At 39.0% G+C, this 22,316-nt stretch overlaps 1 long non-coding RNA gene across 3 annotated transcripts; it reads right to left on the reverse strand.

Moving 5' to 3' along the window:
* Positions 1-575: 575 nt before the first annotated feature.
* Positions 576-22,312, reverse strand: LOC140211218 (uncharacterized). 3 transcript variants are annotated; one of them, XR_011889400.1, is made up of 4 exons: positions 22,227-22,312; positions 21,227-21,391; positions 2,069-2,305; positions 576-1,477 (listed from the first exon to the last, which is right to left on the reverse strand). It is a non-coding gene; the product is annotated as an uncharacterized lncRNA (long non-coding RNA). The 3 variants fall into 3 exon arrangements; XR_011889399.1 differs by lacking the exon at positions 576-1,477 and having other exon boundaries at positions 1,794-2,305; XR_011889398.1 differs by lacking the exons at positions 576-1,477; positions 2,069-2,305 and adding an exon at positions 8,559-8,947.
* Positions 22,313-22,316: the final 4 nt, after the last annotated feature.

The raw sequence follows: 22,316 nt of genomic DNA on the forward strand, positions 1-22,316 counted from the left end.
CAGTGGGGAGGGATGGGGGGGACGAATGGACAAGGGAGTCGCGTAGGGACCGATCCCTGCGGAAAGCGGGGGGGGGGGGGGGAGGGAAAGATGTGCTTAGTGGTGGGATCCCGTTGGAGGTGGCGGAAGTTACGGAGAATAATATGTTGGACCCGGAGGCTGGTGGGGTGGTCCTCGGGTCCAACATATTATTCTCCGTAACTTCCGCCACCTCCAATGGGATCCCACCACTAAGCACATCTTTCCCTCCCCCCGTCTCTCTGCTTTCCGCAGGGATCGCTCCCTACGCGACTCCCTTGTCCATTCGTCCCCACTGATCTCCCTCTTGTCACTTATCCTGTCCCATGATCCTCTCATATCGCCTTTGCCAATCACCTGTCCAACTCTTGGCTCCATCCCTCCCCCTCCTGTCTTCTCTTATCATTTTGGATCTCCCCCACCCCCTCCCACTTTCAAATCTCTTACTAACTCTTCCTTCAGTTAGTCCTGACGAAGGGTCTTGGTCTGAAACGTCGACTGCACCTCTTCCTAGAGATGCTGCCTGGCCTGCTGCGTTCACCAGCAACTTTGATGTGTGTAACAGGATAGTGTTGATGGGTTTATGGGTCATTCAGAAATCTTATGGCAGAGGGGAAGAAGCTGTTCCTTATTGAGCGTGGGTTTCAGGTTCCTATACCTCCTCCCTCCTTCTTGACAGTAATGGCAAGGGTGCTTAATGATGGATGGCAGATTCATGAGGCATGGCCTCTTAAAGACGTCCTAAATGTGCCCATGATGGAGCCGGCTGAGTCTATAATCCTCTACAACCTTTTGCGATCTGTGCATTGGAAGATCTATACCTGGTGGTGATGCAACCCCTCAGACTGCTCTCCACTATACATTTATAGAGGTTTTGCAAGAGTCTTTGGTGATATTTCAAATTCCAAATTTTGAATGAGGTAGAGCCACTGGAGTGCCTTCTTTGTGATTGTGTCAATGTGTTGGGCCCAAGATAAATCCTCCCTCCGGATTCACAGGACATCAAACATAAACAGTATTTTGTGTCTTTGGTGACATACCAAATCTCCTCACACTCTTAATGGAGTTGCTAGTGTGTCTTCTTCATGATTGTATCAATGTGTTGGGCTTAGTATCTGAGATGCTGATGTCCAGGATGGTGCTGAAAGGGGCTTTTTAATTTCATCTGTGCAGACGTGTACTTGTGCATATGACAATAACCTTACTTTGGTAGGCTTTTAACAGCCTCTCAGTTCGAGAAATAAATAGAGTTAGGCATTAAATGGCAGTCTTTCTGGTGATACCTTTGTGCTGTAAATTAATTACAAGATGTATCCACTTCTTCGGTCACAAAAATAATCTTGGCTTCTGCCACCAAAGGACCTGCTCTCTTCCACTGCACTTATCATGTTCGTGGACAGTTCTGGCCCAGTCTTCCATCCAGTGAGCCCCTTTAGTGCTCGATAGTTCACCTGGAAAACTCAAATAAGGCCAGAGCTGCTTAGGTCCTCTGCCTTAACAATCAAGAGTTAAAATTTACACCAGTGTGCACATCCCCTGTAGGTTACAGTTGCTCAATTATTTTCTGTAGATTCTTGGACAATCATGTACAGCCCATTCAAAGCTAATATATTTTTTGCATTAAAAACAAATTATCAAGTTTGAATTACATGGTGCAACCAACATAACAATTGGGAATTTATTTCTTACAATATTGAATCATCAAATAAGTTGAATTAATCAATTTTAAATAAAGGAGGAGATTGCTTTCTACAAACATACAGGACTGTGTATCTCACAATGTCCCTTTACTTCCAGGTAAGGTTTCTGATGCAGCCCAGGCTAACTTTGTAAGAAAATCTAATGGAAACATGTCCATGATGTAAAATTTTCTGCAATTCTGGGCACATTGTCACTTTCAATTTGAAGCAGTCACAGTGTATCACAAATTTTTTTTTGAAATGAAGATTTGTACATATTGCTGCTATTTATTTAGTCGTGGCTTGACACTGAACATTCATTATAAGAAAGAATCACTTAAAAAATCTTACAGGAAAAAAATCTGACTTACTGGATTGTCTGATAGGATGTGTATACTTCTGGCAAGTCCAGAATTTATTGGCCAACTGTAATTATCTAAAAAGATGTCAGCAACCTGCCATCTTGAACTATAGCCGTCTGTACACAGAGTTGTTAAATTGAGAGTTCCGGGATATGGCTAAGTGACAGTGAAGAAATGGTGATACATTTTCAATTCAGAATGGAGTATGACATGGAGGAGAGTTTGCAGATCTTCTCACTTGTCTATCTGAATGATAAAGAATCAGATTTAAAATCACTGACATATGTCATGAAATTTGTTAACTTTGTAGCAGCATTGCAATACAATACATAATAGAAAAATAATGTGAATTACATTAAGTATATATATTAAATAGTTAAATAAGTAATGCAAAAATAGAAGTAAAAGAAATAGTGAGGTAGTGTTCATGGGTTCAATGTCCATTCAGAAATCTGATGACAGATGGAAAGAAGATGTTCCTGAATCATTAAGTGTGTGCCTTCAGGCTTCTGTACCTCCTTCCTGATGGTAGCAATAGAAGAGGGCAGGGCCTGGGTGATCTCTACTGCCTGTTATACCATTAGTGTTTAAGGCAGCAATGAAGGTTCTCCATCTCTGGTGGTGCTTGGGACTTCCTTCATTGTGCCAGTAGCTTGGGTTTCACCTCTTTCAGTCATGCAAGTTCCGGGTGGAGACTCAGGAATACCATCACACTCAGATGTAGAAGAATTTTTCAAAATTGTTACAGAAACAGCACTGTTTTACCCATCAGGGTTGTTAGCCTTGAGCTGAACCCCCAAACCTGGAGGACCAGTGGACCACTCTTCATCTGGCCTCTACCCTTCGACCTGTTTGGCATGGGTGACCCTACCAAGAGCCAAAGGATAAAGTCCTGACTCCAGCCGACAAAGCTCTCCAGGTCATTGAGGCACGCAAGCCTCCAAACCAGGGACACTTAATGATGGAAGCTGCCTTTTTGAGGCACTGCTCCTTGAAGATGCCCTGGTCACTATGGAGGCTAGTGCCCATGACAGAGCTAACTAAGTTTACAACTCTCTGCAGCTGTCAGAATGCTCTCCACGGTACATCTACAGAAGTTTTTGAGTGTATATGTTGACATACCAAATCTCGTCAAACTCCTAATGAAGTATAGTCGTTGTCTTGCCTTCTTTATAACTGCATTGATATGTTGGGAAGAGGTGAGATCCTCAGAGGTCTTGACACCCAGGAACATGAAATTGCTCACTCTTTCCACTTCTGATCCCTCTATCTTACCCTTGATCAGTCCTTTAGTCTTACTGATGTTGAGTGCAAGGTGTTGCTGCGACACCACTCCTCTAGCTGGTATATCGCTCTCCTGTGCGCCCTCTTGTCACCATCTAAGATTCTCTCAACAATGGTTATATCATCAGCAAATTTATAGATGGCATCTGAGCTATACCTAGCCACACAGTCATGGGTACAGAGAGAGAACAGAGCAGTGGGCTAAGCACACATCCCAGAGGTGTGCCAGTGTTGATTGTCAGTGAGGTGGAGATGTTATTTCCAATCCGCACAGAGTGTGGTCTTCTGGTTATGAAGTTGAGGATCCAGTTGCAGAGGGAGGTATAGGTCACAGATTTTAGAGGTATGGTCAGAAAAACTGACAAGTTGATGTGGTGCATTTGTAAATAGTATTAAGTGCAGCAATGATGCATACATATACGGTTCAAGAGTATTAAATAACAAACTGTTCAGCTGACTGAATATTTTTTAGTCCTAATGGTGCCATTCACAATCATGAAGAGCTTTGGTGGTATATTTCCACTGACAAGATTATAACTAGGAAACACACATTAAAATACCAGACTATGGAAGAAGATTCAGTACTTGTTTTCAAAATGGAATTTGATAAATCTTTTAAGTGAAAAGAGAGCTGCAATGAAAGAGCAAGAGGACAGGGTCAATTGAATAGCCCCATTATTTCAAACCATCTGTATGGCAAGTTTCCTTTTATATTACAAGATTCTCTTTCTATTCTAAGTTATGAGACAACCCTGAAATTGACATAATTCATTATATCCCGTGTCTTTCAATTATTTTACATATTATTGTGATGTGGTGATGGGCTTTGTAGTGTCATGATAAATATTATAAAAGCACTGTCTTGTTATAACTTGCTTTAAATGTATATTCAAAATACGTAGAATTCTAGTAATTCATCAGAGACCGCAATATATAGCGAACTTTTAGATATTTAATTGTTAGAATGTCAGGTCTGGTAAAATTCAGTATGACATGAATTGCCAGGTTGTTATCAGTTATTCTCATATTTACTGGAATTTTAGCTCTGGTTCATTGTTTATGTTAGTCTATCAGAGTCCTCCTTCTCCATTATTTGTAAAGCCTCATATGGCTGGTTAAGTGAATTTAAAAGGTTAGTTGGAAAAGGTGTGAATTTCTTCACATACCAGCTGACAATCTTCCATTACCATCAATAAGAATATACTAACTGAATATTTATTTAATTTGTCACACGTATGTGAATGGCAGCAGTTCTTTTCCCCTTGGGGGAGAAGTAGAACCATGGGTTCACAGTTTTGGGATTACACAGACATTTATATTAAAAAGCACTGATGTTTCCTCACTCAGGGGTCATTCAGTCTTTGTAATTTCCCTCAGAGGCATATTTAATACTAAGATTGATAAATTTTTAGATAGCAGGAGAATCTGGGGCTATATGGATTAGGAAGGAAATTGGAGTTAGAAATTAACCATGATCTTACGAAATAACAGAACATGCTTGCATTGACTTTTCCTTCTCATTTCTTAAGACATTGATATTCATTTCATTTCAGAAGTAGTTATGAACTGTTAAAGAGTCACAGAATTTACAGCATGCAAACCGTCTCTTCTGCCCTCTCCATCTATGCCTATCCATACTAATACGACTTGCCTGCATTAATTCCATTCCCCTCTGTGCCTTGCTCAGTTAAGTACCTGTCCAAATGCCTCCTAAGTGTTGATACTGTCCCTGCCTCCTCCATCTTTGATGGAAGCTGCACCACAGAGAGCATCTTAACATACTGCATCTCTGTGTGGTATCTCAGTTGTACAGCAGCTGATAGGAAAGCACTTCAGCGGGTCGTCTCTAGCACACAGAAGATCATCGGGACACAGCTCCCAGCCCTGGAGGACACCTATAGCTCTTGCTGCCTAAGGAAAGCTACGAGCATCTGTAAGGACAATACACACCCAAGCAATCATCTGTTTGAACTTATTCCATCTGGCAGACGTTATAAGATTTTCTATGCCCGCACTTCCAGACTGAAAAATTGCTTTTTCCCCAGAGCAATAATTGCTCTGAACCAATCGATCAAGCATCATCCATAAATTTGTTATATTGCTACTTTAATACTGGTTTTATGGCTGTCATGCATCTGAGTTGCGCTTTTGTACTGCTGGACATTGCTTGTACTGGCTGGTTACTTGATTTCATTTATTGTTTACTTATTTTATTTGTTGTTTTATAGCTTTGAGTATGAGAGTTGCAAACTCATTTTTGCTGTATTGGTACATGACAAATTGTACTATGCAATGACAATAAGGATATTTCATTTTTTTCAAGCTCACTGCGGACACTCAGTTCTCACTTGTGTGAAAGCTTTGCTCCTCAAAACCCCTTCAAAACTTCCTCCCTCTCATGTCAATCCTTTGCTCTTTAGTTTTAGGCACCACAGAATGCATTACTTCATACTCATCTGAGTTAATTTTCATCTGCCATTCCCTTGCCCCTTTTCCCATCTGAATCCTTTCCTGTAACAACCTTCTTCACTGTCCACAATGCCATCGGTTTTGTTGTCATCCACAAACTTACTAACCGTGCCACCAATATTCTCATCCAGATCATTTATATGTTAAACAAAAGAAGGAACCAGCACTAACCCACTGCAACACACATGGGACTACAATGTAAAGAATAACCCTCTGCCACTACTGTTTCAGGGTTTTGAATCAGAATCAGAATTAGACTTATTATCACAGGTATGTGACGTGAAATTTGTTAACTTAGCAGCAGCAGTTCAATGCAATATATAATCTAGCAGAGAAAAAATAAATAAAATAAAAATAATGATAATAAATAAACAAGTAATCAGTTACAGTATACATATATTGAATAGATTTTAAAAAGTGTTAAAACAGAAATACTGTATATTAAAAAATGTGAGGTAGTGTCCAAAGATTCAATGTCCATTTAGGAATCGGATGGCAGAGGGGAAGAAGCTGTTCCTGAATTGCTGAGTGTGTACCTTCAGGCTTCTGTATCTCCTACCTGATGGTAACAGTAAGAAAAGGGCATGCCCTGGGTGCTGGAGGTCCTTAATAATGGACGCTGCCTTTCTGAGACGCCGCTCCTTAAAGATGTCCTGGGTACTTTGTAGGCTAGTACTCAAGATGGGACTGACTAGATTTCCAACCTTCTGCAGCTTCTTTCGGCCCTGTGCAGTAACCCCCCCATACCAGACGGTGATGCAGCCTGTCAGAATGCTCTCCACAGTACAACTATAGAAGTTTTTGAGTGTATTTGTTGACATGCCAAATCTCTTCAAACTCCTAATAAAGTATAGCTGCTGTCTTGCCTTCTTTATAACTACATTGATATGTTGGGACCAGGTTAGATCCTCAGAGATCTTGACACGCAGGAACTTGAAACTGTTCACTCTCTCCACTTCTGATTCCTCTATGAGGATTGGTATGTGTTCCTTCGTCTTACCCTTCCTGAAATCCACAATCAGCTCTTTCATCTTACTGACATTGAGTGCCAGGTTGTTGCTGAGGCACCATTCCACTGGTTGGCATATCTCACTCCTGTACGCCCTCTCATCACCACCTGAGATTGGGCAAATTTGAATTAAAAGGAGGTCTGTAATGTACTGGTTAATCTTGGGAAAGGTACAAGTTCTGTGATTGAATAAAAGATTCGCAAATCTTATTTGTTTCTATGTATTTCTGTGTTGTATTCATGCATTTCAATTTTTCCCTGAATTCTTTATGTACGATAATCCATATTTCACTTACTCCCACCAACTCTGCCTCCTACAGCTTTTTTGGAAGTAGATGGCAGTTGAAGCGAAGTCACTTGAAGAAATGTTTTCCCCTACAAGGCAATTTTGTGCCAGCAGGTGGCACTGAGGTACTGTTGTAATCATTGTATATGAAGCATCTTCATTTTAGTCATCAAGTTAGTCCTGATGAAGGGTCTTGGCCCAAAACGTCGACTGTACCTCTTCCTAGAGATGCTGCCTGGCCTGCTGCGTTCACCAGCAACTTTGATGTCTGTTGCATCTTCATTTATTTCATATTGTTAAGAAACTGAGCACTGAATTGTGAGGAGACGTACCAGGTCTAATTCACAATTTAATTTCAGGCACTAATCCAAGGTCAGCTGGGTAGCGAATCACTACCTCATGGATTTTCTTATTAAAAACAAAATAAACTTTGTTCATTATTTAAAAAATGAACAGGAATGTTCCCTTCTGCTGTATTGCATTTATACACATCAACAGCACGCCTGCACCTCAGGTGGTACTTTGGGATGGTTTACTGCTACCACAACAATTAAGGGGCGTCCTCCCTCAACCCAGCCCTTCCCTTTCCAGAAGGCGAAGAACCCTATGCTGTTGTCCTTCCCCACTGAACTTTTGCTGTGGCTACACCAATCTTCAGTGCATTCCTCAGAACATACTCCTGTAGTCTGGAAAGCACCAGTCGGCAGCATTCCTCCATAGATATCTCGATGTACTAGCAGACCAAAGAGCATCTTTCACCAAGTTGATGATCTGCCAGCAACACTTGATGCTAGGCTCCATGTGTATCCCTGGGAACAGCCGTGGATTAGAGATTTCTCTTGTTATACTGCTGCTCGGGGTGAAGGGACAAAGGCCCTTTCATCCTTCTCCACACCCTCTTCACAAACCCGTAGTCCACAAAGAGGTGAGCTACTGTCTCTTCCCTGTGACAGTCATTGCGCAGGCAGCATGTTGTGGGAGTGATGCTCCAGGCATGCAGGAAGGATCTGACCGGGAGAGCCTCTCACACCACCAGTCAGGCAAGGTCTTGATACCTGTTGGGGAATCCTGGAGCAGTAGTTGCAGCAAAAGGAGTTGCTTTCAGTACTCTTACTATATTAAAAAAGTGAATAAGATCAATAAAATTCGTTCCTGATTACTTGTGACATGTGCTTGAAAATATGAAGTAGTGTCTGTTCAGCAAGGACAAAGTTAGGCTTTATTGACAGCCCTCTATAAGGATTTACTTTGCCAAGATTATCCAAGTCTGTTCATATCTGAAGACTGGTTACTTGTGAAAGGTGCTATATAGCTTCCCTGCAACTCTTCATGTGATGGATGATGAACAAGAGAAACTTGTCACTTCACTCTCAACAGGAACAACAGCAATCACGCACAAATTAATAAGGAAGAACTTGGAACAGTGTTTGGAATCAAGGTATTTCATTAGTTTTAATTTAGCAATTTCATTTGATTCTTTACCAAGTCATAAATCAGTAATATTTATTAACGGCAGCATCAAGGATCATCAAAGATTGACAATCTTTCTATCACAGTAAGACTATAAAATCAAGAACAGGAGTTCCAAGCAGAAGACTCTGTATTCTGTTACGATTATCACATGAGAATGTTGAAAATTTGCTCAACAAGTGCAGTTGATGAGGATCTTCCAGTAACTGCAAACAACATCTGTAATGTTGAAAAGGATCTCTGAGCAAACATTGAACAGATGGACAGAATCCAACCAGCACGCAGACAAAGAAGAGAAGACATTCCATGTTCATTGCATTGAGTTGGCACACGAGTGGAAATATCAATTGGGGTCACAGAATGGTAATAACTGCCACATGGAAAGAAAAAAAATTGGTTGAAAATCATATTCAACAGGAAGGCATAAAATCAAATCAAATGCAAAACTCTTTGTTTACTGACCCAAGAAGAATCGGGGCACTCTCACTGAAACCTATGGAATATTGAAAGGCCAAGATAGAATGGACATGGAGAGGATGTTTCCTATAGTGGGTGAGTCTATGTCCTCTGGTCTTCAATCTCAAAATAGGAGGCTCTTTAGAACAGAGATGAGGAGGAATTTTGTTAAGCCAGAGGGTAGTGAATCTGTGAAATTCATTGCCACAGATGGCTGTAGAGGCCAAGTACTTGGGCATATTTAAAGCAGAGGTTGATAGGGTCCTGATTAGTAAGGTTGTCAAAAATTATGCAGAGAATGGAGTTGAGGGGGAAAATAAATCAGTCATGATGGAACAGAGGAGCAGACTCAATGAGCTGAATGGCCTCATTCTGCTCTGATGTCTTATTAACTTAATTATTAGTAAGCAAATGTGTCCTTGCCAATCTTGTAATAACAAGTCTGAAAAATTTTCTTTGAAATCCTGTTGATGGCCTTTTCAGAAAATGTACGTAGAAGAATAGAATATGTAGAGGATATGAACAGGGATCTACTTTAAAAATGTTTTATCTGCAATCCAGCTCAAGCTATTCTTTTAAAACAGTTAATTCTTGTTAGGACATAGCTTCCTTGTCAAGTTTTATGTATTTTTGAAGTAGAGCCAGGGATTAAATCCAGAGAATTGCCAGGACAACAGAGAAAAATGTGGCAGTCATTTGCACACCACAAGCTTCTCATGCACAGAAATGCAAGGAGTATATACTGGGGAGAGCTACCCCGCTCTTCTTCCAAATAGCAGCCAGTGTATCTTTGACAGCCTCCAGAGGTATAGAAGGCAGTCCCTTCATCTGATGTTCTCTGCTTGCCAATAAGAAACATTCTGCTGTGTCCCTGTACAGCACTGAGCTGACATATTGGTGGGGACTGGTCTGTTCCATTGTAACATTTAAGTACCATACTAGTGGGTACATATCACGCAAAGGAATACAGATCTGCTGATGGCAGTGAATAGTTCCCTCAAAAGCTGAGTGTCAGTAGTGAGGTAAGTGTAGACTGCAAGGATCTATTTCACTGGTGAACAGTTGAGGATTGTGATGCTGGGGAGGGACAATAACTAAGGGTCAAAGATGGAATGTTGTAGGAGGACAGATTAGATCCAAGATTCAAAAATGTATAATGTCATTTCCAGTACACAAGTATAAAGGAGAACAAAATAATTGTTACCCCAGATCAGATCAAACCCCACAAAGATAAAGAACACAACAATAATAAAATACACAATAAATATAAATACATACGGTACCCTATATACATAGATTTATTGTATGTCCATAAAGTGATGCTAGGCTATACACAAGGTGACTGACAGGAAATAATAAAGTAGTGGTGGAGTTAGTGGATGGAGGTGATGATCTTACTGCTTACTGTCTTACTGCTTGGGGAAAGTAATTGTTTTTCAGTCTGGTGTTCCTGGGATCGATGCTACACAGCCTTCTCCTTGATGGGAGTGGGACAAACAGTCTAACAGCAGTGTGGGTGGGATCCCGCATGATGTTTCTTCCCCTTTTCTAGCACCTTACTTTGTGTATGTACTTAAAGTTGGGTAGACTGGTGCCAGTGATGCTTTAGGCATTTTAGTGCCTTCCTGTCTGCCATAGGGTAGTTTCCATAGCAAGCAGTGAAACAGTTTGTCAGGATGCTCTAATGGAGCTGGGAATGTGGGAGTTGTGAGGGAAGAGTTAAGGGGAGAAAGCTGAGTAGAATTTTTAAATCGCTCAGCAGCAAAGGTCTGGAAATTTACAGCTTGAAAGCGTAATAGGTACAGAATCTTGCCACACAGAACCTTTCTTATTGGCTGGCATGGGAACATCAGACCAAGGGACTGCCTTCTGTACCCTCTATGATTCCTGCAGTAACTGTAGTGAAATATGTGGGGTGGAGGCAGAAGAAATTCACTGGAAGGAAATGTTCAGTCAATATTTCAGATTAAGACTTCATCTGGACAGCAATGTCAGCTGTTCATTTTCTTTCACTGAGTTCCCCCAGCAGCTTCTTTTAGCTCCAGATTTTAACATCTGTAACACAGTAAACAGGGTAGATAACCAAAGCCTATTTCCCATGACAGTGGTTTTAAAACTAGAGGCCATAGATCTAAGGTGAGAGGGATCTGAAGGGTAGATATTTCACACAGCAGTTGGTAACCTGGAATGAGTAGGTGGTAGAGGCAAGAGCAGAAACAACACTGAAGAAGCACTGGAACGATATTTGAATGAGCAAGGCACAGACAAATGGAATTAATACAGCCAAGTGGGAATAGTATAAACAGACACAGAGGACCAAAGTCCCTGTTTCTATGTTGCACAATTCTATGACTTTGTTACATGAAATTTTACAGCAAATTGCAAACGAGGTTAAGTCTTAAGAATCTCTCGAGAATCAAATCACAAACAAGAGAAAATCTGCAGATGCTGGAAATCCAAGCAACACACGCAAAGTGCTAGAGAAACTCAGCAGGCCAGACAGCATCTTTGGAAGAGTGCAGTCGGTGTTTGTTGGGTCGAGACCCTTCAGCAGGACTGGAGAAAAACAGATGAGGAGTAGATTTAAAAGCCGGGGGAGAGTATCACCTTGTGTTTCTCTCTCCCCTCCCCCACCTTTTAAATCTACTCCTCATCTGTTTTTTTCCTGTCCTGCTGAAGGGTCTCGGCCTGAAACGTCAACTATACTCTTTTCCGTGGATGCTGCCTAGCCTGCTGAGTTTCTCCAGCATTTTGTGTGTGTTTCTTGAAAATCAAATGTTAGTTGTTCAAAATTCTGCAAGAAACATCACACGTACAATTTCTGAATGAAGAATAGATCAACTCTTCATGCCACTACCTGCAGAACTCTTGAAGCCTTGTTCAAGAATATTTGGTGTTTAGAAATGAGCAGAAGCAACTTAATCAAAAACATCACCATGGATCTAATTACAATGAATGCAGCTGCAAACTCACAGAAGAGGGAGGCAGGAATCAGGGAAACTTTGGTTAAAATTGGTGGCAGCATCCAGTGTTAACACCAATCAAAAATTCTCTACTTGAAAATAAAAAGTAGTTACAAGAAAAAGTTGGAAGCACTGCAGTTCAGTCAGCTGAAAGAGAAACATTAATTGTTTGGGAAAAATCCTTCCTTTGCCTCCATGTCTATTTCTTTGATAAAGAGTACTTACCTTCCACTGGTAACCCTTTCTCCTGACCTTAATACTCCTCTTTCCCTTGGATACCTTCTTCTGGTCTTTTACCCTCTTGCAACCTGTTTATTTTCAATTGCTGACATTTATATATTTATTTAGTTTGATTCAGAGACACAGCGTGGAATAGGTCTTTCAAGCCACACCGTCCAGCAACCCCAGACTAATCACGGGATAATTCATAATGACCAATTAACTTGCTAACCGGTATGCTTTGGACTGTGGAAGGAAACAGGAGCACCCGGACAAAACCCACATATTCCACAGGGAGGATGTATGGACTCCTTATAGATGACATTGGAATTGAACTCCAACACCCTGAACTGTAATAGTATTGTGCTAACTGCTACACTAGCACGGCACCTGTGATGACATCAAAGATTCAAAGTGGGATTTGCCTGCAGGCCGCTGATGGAGTAACAGCTCTCTGCTGGTGCTACTAACTTTCTTACTTTTTTCTCCAACCTTTTGAAATACTACTGTTAGATGGGTTATTATATTACTATGACTACCAAAGCAGCTTTGGAAGCTATTATAGGTTCAATTCAAAAGTTTACTGAGGAGTTTCAACAGTTCAGAAAAGAAATCAGTGTTGAAATTAAACAAATAGGTACGAAACTAGAAGATATTCAAGCAATTCTAACCAAGCACAATAAGAAGATAAAGGAACATGAAGATGTTATTACTTTGCTGGACGAGAGAATGGATGATTTACAAAAGCTGTATGAAAAACAATCTGAGTCCAACGAAATAACGAGACAGAAGATTATTGATTTGGAAAACAGAAGTACGAGGAACAACTTATGAACCTTGGGACTAAAAGAACAAATGGAAGGAGATAATTCTAAAGAATTCTTTGCAAACCTTTTGATGGAATTATTCCCTGATATTATAAAGTTTCTGCCTTTGATTGATAGTGCCCACAGGTTGCCTATCTTCAGATCGACTTCAAAATCAAAACCAGGATCAGTCATTATATGTTTCCATGAATTTCAAATAAAGGGTCGTCTGATTCGTGCTACCCGTGGAAAAGGTATGATTGACTACCAAGATCAAAAGATTCGTATTGTTGAAGATTTTTCTTCAGAAGTTATGGCAGAACGTGTCAAGTTTAAAAAGTTATGGCGAAGCTTTACAGCCAAAATTTTAAACCCTCTCTTCGTTCTCCGGCTCGACTGAGAATTACAATAGAAGGTGGATCATTTAAATGGTTTTATACGAAGGAGCAGGCACAAGAATTTTTAGACTCAAAACAAAATGACTGTGTGTATATATTGAATACATTAAAAATCTTACTACATATTTTAAAAAATGACTGTTTAATATTTTTCATGTGAATAATTGCTATTTCTGTTTGATAAACCTGTCTGCTTGTTCTTCACTGTATATTATTTAGTCTTGGTTGGAACAGTAAATAACCTTGAATTCTTTGGAGTGGTTCCAACCGGCTTTCTAAGGGAATGTGTTTAAGGGAGGTAGATAGCGGTTGTTCTTTGACCGAGTTTCTCTCTTTGGGAGGAGGGAGGAGGATGGGGAGTTCTTTTTTCTTGAAGCTGATTTGGGAATCTAGTCAATTCTGTTGCTTAGCTAATATATCTCAAGGTTTATTATTTGGGTTTTATATACATTTTTCTGATTGCTACTTTAACATTTCTTATAGTTTTAAAATGAATCGAAGTATTAATTTACTTAGTTTTAACATGAAAGGGCTAAATCACCCCGTGAAAAGAAATAACATGTTTGCCTATATTAAACAACATAAGTTATCAATTGTTTTTCTTCAAGAAACTCATGTATGTAAGTGTGACAATTCACGCCTTTTTAATCGATGGAAAGAATCTCATTTCCATTCCTCGTTTCAGGCCAAAGCTAGGGGAGTTTCGATCCTTATAGATAATAAAGTTCCGTTTGTTCAACATAAAGTAATTTCTGATACTAATGGGCATTTTGTTATAGTATCGGGAAACTAAACAACAAATTAATGGTATTTGCCAATGTGTATGCTCCGAATATAAATGACCCAGGTTTCTTTGAGTGTTTCTTTCATTTTTGCCAGATCTAAGTCTGTATTAATTGGTGATGGGTGGAGACTTTAATTGTTGCTTAGATCCAGTTTTAGATCGTTCATCTTCTAAACCAATGATACCAAATAAATCAGCTGTGTTTATTAAATCTTTTTAATGAAATATGGTATTGTTGATGCTTGGCATTTTTTTTTCATCCAGTATACAAGGAATATTTGTTTTTCTCTCAAGTCTATCATACATAGTCCATACATTTTTTATTGATAGCCAAATGATTCCATTAGTTCGATCCTATGAATATAAAGAGTTTGCTGTTTCAGATCATGCTCCTGTGTTTCTATCTTTAAATCTTCCTGGTCTTCTTCAAACAAATAGATTTTGGTGATTTAACCTAACTTTGTTATCTGATAAAGAAATTTTAAGTTTATGGAGAGACAAATTACTTTTTTTAAAGAGAATATGTTAGAGGAGACTTCTAGTCTATTACAGGACAAATATATTAGAGGACAAATTATTTCTTATACTGCAAATATTAAGAAAAAAGCTAATAAAGAGTGAAGTGATTTAGCTAATCAGCTGAAACAGTTAGACCAAGAGTATGCCTTGGCTCTAAAACCTGCCTTATATAAAAGACGTGTTGAAACTAAAACTAAATATGATCTCCTTTTAACTTATCCAATTGAAACCCAACTCCTAAAAGATAAGTCAATTTTATATTCATGGAGATAAAACAGGTAAATTATTGGCTGATCAAATTAAAACCTTTATAGCTAAACAGCAGATTAAAGAAAGATGCAAAGCTAATGGTGATAGGACAACTGATTATTTAGAAATAAATGATATTTTTAGAGAATTTTACTCTAAACTTTATAGTTCTGAATCTTCTAAGGATACCACTGTAATAAACAACTTTTTAGATCAACTAATCATTCCTACAATTTCTGCCGACAACAGCAAGTTATTGGAACAACCTATTTCTTTTGAGGAAATTGTTGAGGCTGTGCGCTTATTACGTTTGAGGAAAGCTCCGGGTCCAGATGGATTTTCTGGAGAATTTTTCAAGACCTTTTCCTCACTGCTTATCCCTCATTTATATTTAGTTTTTTCAGATTCATTTAAGTCGGGCAGACTCCCTCAATCTTTTTATGAGGCTTCCATTTCACTTATTCCTAAAAAGAATAAGGATCCAACTTCTCAGAGAGCAATTTCTTTACTTAACGTTGATACTAAGATCCTATCTAAAGTTTTGGCTCATAGGATTGAAAATATTTTACCATCTGTCATTTCTGATAACCAAACCGGATTTATTAAAAATTGATATTCTCACTTTATATTCGTTGGTTACTAAACGTTATTTATTCTCCTTCTAACATGATCATCGGAATGTGTGGTATCCCTAGATGCTGAGAAAGCTTTCGACAGAATTGAATGGAATTATTTATTTAAAACTTTAGGAAAATTCAATTTTGGACTCGTTTTCATTTAATGGATTAAATTACTTTATTTAGCTCCTTCTGCTAGGGTTATCACTAATTCTCATAATTCCAAACCATTTGAGCTTCAACGTGGCACTAGACAAGACTGGCTGTTGAGCCCTTTGCTTTTTGATCTGGCCTTAGAACCTTTAGCCATTGCCTTTCGAGAATCTAATAATATCACCGGTATTTTAAGGAGAGACACTATTCACAAAGTCTCACTGTACGCTCATGATCTGCTGATATTTATTTCTAATGTTGAGACTTCATTACCTACCCCATGTGCTTTCTTTACTCTCCTCTTTTAGCCAGTTCTCAGGTTATAAATTAAACCTACATAAAAGTGAACTTTTCCCTTTGAACAATTTAATACCAACAAATACTAACCTTCCTTTAAAAATTGTAAGAAACCAATTTACCTACTTAGGTGTAACAAGCACTAAAAGCTATAAATGTCTATTTAAAGAAAATTTTCTTACCCTGTTGAATCACGTAAAAAGGATACTATTAAATTAGTCGCCTCTTTCGTTGTCGCTGATTGGTTGAATTAACTCTATCAAAATGAATATATTACCTAAATTTATATATATCTTTTTCAGGCATTGCAGGTTTTTATTTCTAAATCTTTTTTTGATTCTCTTGACTCTATTATATCTTCTTATATATGGAAGAATAAGCACTCAAAATTAAATAAAATTCATCTTCAGAAAGATAAAAAGAATGTAGAATTAGCCTTACCAAACTTTAGATTTTATTATTGGGCAGTTAATATAAGAAATCTTACATTCTGGTTTTATTCCATAAATCATGAGGATTGCCCAATATGAGTTTCTTTAGAAGCTATCTCTGTTAATAAATTTTCTATTATTTCTCTTCTTGGATCCTCACCCACTTTGTCTCTGAGTAAGTTAACGGATAATCTGGCAGTTAAACACACTATGAGAATTTGGATACAATTCCGAAAATACTTTGGCTTATTGAGATTTTCTCTTTCAAGTCCCATTTTTTCTAATTATTTTTTCAACCTTCTATGATTGATGTGGCTTTTAGAGAATGGGATAGATTGGGTATTAAATGCTTTCAGGACTTGTTTGTAGAGGGAAGTCTTTTTTCGTTTGAACAACTGTCAACTAAATATAGTTTACTCAAAACTCATTTTTAAATACCTACAAATTAGAGATTTTTTACAGTCTCAAATAAGTACATTTCCTAAAAGTCTTGATAAGAATCTGCTAGATGTAATTTTTAATTTAAAACCTTTTTATAATGAATCTGTATCTAATTTTTATAATATGTTGCTAGGAATGAGAAGTGTTCCTTTAGATAAAATTAAAAATCTTTGGGAACAAGATTTACAGACTTCAATTTCCGAGGAAACTTGGAATCAAATTTTTAAATTGGTTAACACTTCATCGTTATGTGCCCGCCACTCCCTCCTACAAATTAAAGTGGTCCGTAGGGTTAATATGACCAAGGATAAGTTGTCTCGTTTTTATTTAGATATATCTCCGTATTGTGATAAATGTAATAATGGAGAAGCTTTACTCATTCCTATGTTTTGGACATGCCCGAGTCCTGGAAAATATTGTAAAGAAGTGTTTCAAACTTTCTCGATACTTTTTAAAGTAAACTTTAAGCCTAATCCTTTGACCTCTTTATTTGGTATTGTTGGAGGAAAGGATACTATTTTGGAGTCATCTGACTTGCACATTTTGGCTTTTATGTCTCTTATGGCCAGAAGGATGTTCTTGCTTAAGTGGAAAGATCGGCCCCTCCGATTCACGTCCAATGGTTACGTGATGTGATGTGATGTTTAAATTTAGAGAAGATTCGATGATCAATCTCTGAATCTAATCAAGACGTCCAAACATTGTGGGGACCTTTCTGAATTATTTTCAAAACCTTTGATTTGTTGTTAAAGCACAGATGATGACTAATATTTTTTTATTTCCTTTTTTTCTTTACTAATCAGCTTCGGTCTTGGTAGTGGGTTAGAATTTTTTAATATAATAAAATTACTATATTTCAATGCTATGAATTAATTAACCAGTATGAATATAGGGTAAGGAGTCTTTATATGCGATTTAGTATAATATATTGATATATTTTTTAACCTGTGCTCTGTATTCTTATATGTAAATTAATAAAGATATTGGAAAAGAAAGATTGAAAGTACATTTATTATTGGAGTATGTTTACTCTGAGATTCATCCTTCTGCAGTCAGCCACGAAACAAAGGAACACTGGTTCAAGAAAATATCAAACACCCAACATGCAAAAATAAAAGATCAGATTGCGCAAAAGGCAAAAAGCAAGCGAACAACACACAGACTATCAAACATTTAACCAGTAGTATTCAATTTAGTTCACTTCAGCGCTGTGCTGTTAGCCAATGCTAGCCAGGGTCATTCTTTGTTAAAGCTGTCCAGTCCACATCGATTGCCCTGATGAAACCCTTCAAAACCAGCAAAAAAAAAGTAGCCCGGAATCCAGGGACACATGTAACATGAACAACAAAACATCCCCCCTCCCCTGATCAATCCTGGCAACATAGATCCTAAGACTCCCGCATTTTCCTCCAGCGCAGCCAGCAAGAAGGAGACCGGTCAAATGCAGGCAGACAGTGCTGAACAGCCACCCGTATTCCACTCTTGTTCTCAAAAACTTCAACCAACACACATCACTTACGTGAATCCTCTTCATCTTCCTTTGTTATCAGATTCCATAATCTGCACCCTCTAATTGCCTTAATTTATCACCTCCCAGTTTGTATTGCTACCTCCACTCTTCCCTTTCCCATTTGACTCCATCTGCCAATCAACTTCTCCTCACCTGGTTCCACTTATCACTTGTTAGCTCTTGCCCAACCCCTTTCCCATTATACTGGTTATGTCCCCTACTTCAGTCCAGAGGAATGGTCTCAACTGGAAATGTCAATGTTCATTTTCCTCTGTTGGGGGGTAAAACCGGCTGAGTTCCTACAGTGGGAAATTTTTGGCGCAAATTCCATGATTTGTAGTCTTTTATGTTTTCAAGATGGATGCCAAAATTGGTGCAAAACATTTATCAGTTGAGAATGGAATGTATTGGGTTTGTTTTCTCTGGAACAGAGGAGGTTGAATTGGTAACTTAACAGAGGTTTATAAAATTGAGGGTGACAGATACCAAAAATCCTTTTCTAAATGGTGGGGGTGTCCTAAAGAAAAAGTCATAGGATTGCGGTGTGAGTCAAGAGATTTGGAGGGGATCCAAAGGGGAATTCTTTCACACAGTGTGACTAGAATCTGGAATGTGCTGTTTTAAGAGGTGGTAGAAGTACATACTCTCACAAGAATCGAGAAGTATCTGGACAAATATTTGAATCACCAAGGTATAGAAGGCTATGGTTCTAGTGTGGACAAATGGCACTTGTGTTGATAAGTACAATGGGAGGGGTTGGATGGGGTATGGACAGGTGGACTGGTGATCTCAAAGGCCTGTTTCAGTGCTGTAGGATCCCATGACTATCATCATTTTTGGTCAAAGATCCTTTGCTGGAACAGAGAAAGAGAAAAATCAAGTTTTAAGATCTCTCTCTGGCATGTACAATAGGATCACAATGTGAGATGTAATAATGAATTGTGTCTTTCTCTGTTGAGAAGTTGTTACTGACCTCATCTTGAGAGCAAAATAAGACTAACAGTTGTATCAGAGTTGGGTACTATTCAGACTTTTGGAAGTCAAGTATCAAAGCCAGGTGTGACAAAGAAACAAAATCTTTTTTGAATTCCCAAACCAATCAATCTAAAAAATGACTCCAACCTGTAAAGAGATTGGGAAACTCCTAAGAACTAGTGACCAAACTAGATACGTAGCTCACACAAAATGCTGGAGGACGTCAGCAGGTCAGGCAGCATCCATGGAAATGAACAAACAGTCGACATACTGGGCTGAGATGTTTCTTCAGGACTGGAAAGAAAGGGGGAAGAAGCCAGAATAAAAAGGTGGGGTGAGGGGAAGATAGCTAGAATATGACAGGTGAAGCCAGGTGGGTGGGAAAGGAATAGGGCTAGAGATTAAGGAATCTGATAGGAGAGTAGAGTGGACCATAGAAGAAAAGGAAGGAGCTAGGAAAGTAGGGGGAGGTGATAGGCAGGTGAGGAGAGGTTAAAAAGCCAGAGTGAGGAAATGAAGAAGGAGGGAGTGGGAGAGAATTTTCTTTTTACCAGAAGGAGAAATCGGTATTCATGCCATCAGGTTGGAGACTATCCAGATGGAATATAAGGTGTTGCTCCACCAGTCTGAGGGTGGCCTCATCATGGCACAAGAGGAGGCCATGGATAAAACATGTTAGAATGGGAATTAAAATGCTTGGCCACCAGGAAGTTCGGCTTTTGGTGTATGGGTGGAGGTGTTCTGCAATTTACAACGGGCCTCGGAAGCACCAGGCACAATAAATCCAGCAGATACAAATAGTCTCGCCTGGAAGGACTGTTTGGGGCCCTAAATGGAGGTGAAAGGGTAGATGTAGCACTTTGACCGCTTGCAGGGATAACTGCCGGGAGTGAGATTAGTGGGGAGGGATGAATGGACAATGGAATCATGGAGGGAGTGATCCCTGTGGAAAGCAGGGGAGGGAGTAAATGTGTGTTTGGTGGTAGGATCCCTTTGGAGATGGTGGAAGTTGTAGAGAAAGATATATTGGACGTGGAGGCTCATAGGGTGGTAGATAAGGACAAGAGGAACACTATCAGTATTAAGGTGGTGGGAAGATGAGGTGAGCACAGGTGTTCGGCAAATGGAGGAAAGACTGACGGCATCATCTATGGTGGAGGACGGGAAACCCTGTTTTTTGAAAAAGGAGGACTTCTCTGATGAGCTGGAAAAGAAAGCAGCATCCTAGCAACAGATACAGTGGAGACAAAGGAACTAAGAAAAGGTAATATCATAGAAGGAGCTGCTGTTACAACAGAAAGAAAATTATGAATAAATTTGTTATTTAGTCATTCTTACAACACTGCTGAAAGTATAAAAGGTATCTTCAAACACCCCTTGAATGAGACATAACTGAATTTCATCAGCAATTTCTTAACGTAGATATTAAGATAAACAACAATCTGTGCTTTGAAGGATATGTGCAATATTGCAGCAAAAAAGAATAAGGAATGGGTGCAATAATAGTCTAAGTAACAAATCTGAACTGGAGTTGTGTCTAAAGTTGATCTATTACTTCAAATCAGAATTTGCAACGCACCATATGGTGGAATCATAGAGTAATACAGCAAGGAAGCAGGCTCTTTGTCCCAACTTATCTATGCCAACCAAGGGGCTTATCTCAATAATTCCCATTTGCCCATGTTTGGCCCAGATAGCTCTAAACCTTTCCTATCTAAATACAAAGGCAGCAAAATTTGAGAAGGAGTTTTCCACAGTGTCTCCTCTTTTTCCAGTTGAAAATTTTGTAAGATCAAGATTGTGACTCTATGAAAATAAGTTGAAAATGTACCTGCATTTTCCTTGGAGTTACTGTGTGATTTTTTTTCTTATGCAAATATTATGCTTCAGCTTGTATGGTCACATTGTAATTCAGTTGGATTGCTAGAGTGCTGTGAAATGTCTGTTTTCTAACTATAGATGATGTGGAACTCAGTCTGCAGCATGAACTTCAAAACTAGAAGAAAAAAGGAAAAGAAAGAATTCAGTGCTAAGATCTTTGTATCTGGGCTGTCCAATAGGATAGCAAATTTCACTTTTTGTTGAGAAATGGGTCCTGACCTCATCATGACAGGAGCAAAGCCTGAGCAATTATGCCAGAGTTGGATCCTGTTCAGACTTTAGGAAGTCAAATATCAAAGCCAAGTGTAACAATGAAATAAATACAAGAGATTCTGCAGAAATAAAATCTTATTTGAATTCCCAAATATGGAACGGGTCTGGCACACAGCTTGACCTGTACTGCCTTTCAGACAAACCATTGTAATGCCCCTGTGCAACTGTGAGGAAATTACAATGATTTAGGAAAGATATTGGGCAAAACATGAAATATTTTCAGCTCCTGTACAGGAAACATTCAACTTATCCAATGAAGGCTCTCAGCTCAATTTCGACTTTTCATTGCTTTCCAAAGATGCTGAATTTCTCCAGCATTTTATGTTTGTGTATCTCAGAAAGGCAGCGTCCATTATTAGGGACTTCCAGCACTCAGGGCATGGCCTTTTCTCACTGTTACCATCAGGTAGGAGGTACAGAAGCCTGAAGGCACACACTCAGCGATTCAGGAACAGCTTCTTCCCCTCTACCATCCGAATCCTAAGTAGATATCGAACCCGTGAACACTACCTCACTTTTTTAAATATATTATTTATGTTCTTTGCATGACTTTTAATCTATTCAAGAAACGTATACGTACTGGAATTGATTTACTTAGTATTATTTTATGTTTTTCTTCTATATTGTGTATTGCATTAAACTGCTGCTGCTAAGTTAACAACTTGCACGACACATACCGGTGATAATAAACCTGATTCTGATTCTCTTCTGCTGTTGAACTCAAACTAAAGCCCGCTTCGATCACCCTAAGCTTGGTCCAGCCGCTC

Source organism: Mobula birostris, chromosome 16 (genome assembly GCF_030028105.1).
Source record: "Mobula birostris isolate sMobBir1 chromosome 16, sMobBir1.hap1, whole genome shotgun sequence".
NCBI lineage: Eukaryota > Metazoa > Chordata > Chondrichthyes > Myliobatiformes > Myliobatidae > Mobula > Mobula birostris.